This window comes from Penaeus chinensis, chromosome 9 (assembly GCF_019202785.1).
Source record: "Penaeus chinensis breed Huanghai No. 1 chromosome 9, ASM1920278v2, whole genome shotgun sequence".
NCBI classification, from domain to species: domain Eukaryota; kingdom Metazoa; phylum Arthropoda; class Malacostraca; order Decapoda; family Penaeidae; genus Penaeus; species Penaeus chinensis.
This window is the reverse complement of record NC_061827.1, coordinates 9,534,156-9,535,452: the sequence shown is the minus strand read 5'-3', so window position 1 is coordinate 9,535,452 and position 1,297 is coordinate 9,534,156.

The following is a 1,297-nucleotide window of genomic DNA, read 5'->3' as shown; positions in this document are numbered from 1 at the left end:
ATTGTTGTATTTCTTACCCTGTAAAACACAATGAAACCTAAAAAGGGAGGAGGGGTGTAGATCTAACCGTATAATAGCAACATACCTGGTAATCAAATAGATGCCTTACATGAGGGCCCTTTTGAAACACTTCCTTAGAATTTAGGAATCTATTTATGTAATATATATTCCAGAGAAACTTTGCATTTTCAATATGAAATTTAACAATAACGTGGGGAATTTAGTCATTAAAGTTGAAATTTGATATATAAGGGACCTGAAACCAACCCACATGGTCATTTGGAAAGAGAAAATTCATTCTTTTCCTCAGCGTTAACATTGCAGTCTAAATAATCAGTCAACCTTTAATGATATGTCTTGTTATGACCACACAGTTTTCCCCATTTGGTTCATCTTATTTGTTATTGGTAAAAGTTTATGTAACATTATCCTCCTAGTCCTCCATTTATCATACTGTAACATTGCAACTATTATTCATTCCCAAACTTTTTACAATATTCCAGTCCCTTACACTATATACATCCTTGTTGTTCTGGAAATGTAAACTAATGGCTAAGGCACTGTCCTTGCACCACTTTTAACCAGTGCTGCCTTTTCCTAGTTGAATAAATGCTCCCTCCTTACATCAAAAACATTACCTTGCGAGCTCTGCACAGCAAAGCCAGCATTTATTTCACTGAAGCACGGGCAACAATCCACAGAATAAAAGTTTTTTTTTTTTAACTAGATGCAAGGATGGCAGGTAGATTAGACAGCAGTGCTTCATATATTCTTAAGAAGCTTGCTTGTCATATTTTCATTCACTGGTAAGCAATATCTCTCCTTCAATTATAAAGAATACAGTTCTAGAACCCATCCCAAATATGGGCAACTGCTTTAATATATCCATATATTACCTGAGTAACCCAAAGCCACTCAAGATCATGATGTTTGCAAACTAGGTAACATAACACTGTTTTCTTCCATTAAAATTGTTCTAAACAACCAGATAAAGACATTATTCTGGTAAAGCATCTTACAAATTATGGATTTCAAACAGAACACTACGTGGTTCACAAGAGTCTTTGAAAGGAAATGGAATCCTTATCAAATGCAAACCACTTTTTTCCCTTTAGGTTACGGGTTTATGCATCCCCTGCACGTGTCAGCATCAAAACAAAAAATGTACCTTTTTTACCATCAAAATTCATGTTACATTAGTTGATTCTTCCATAAACATGCTTAACAGTATGGCAGATTCATAAGAGGCCGAGCTAGACATGACCCAAGGCCCACGAATGCAAAGGCCCTGTGTTGA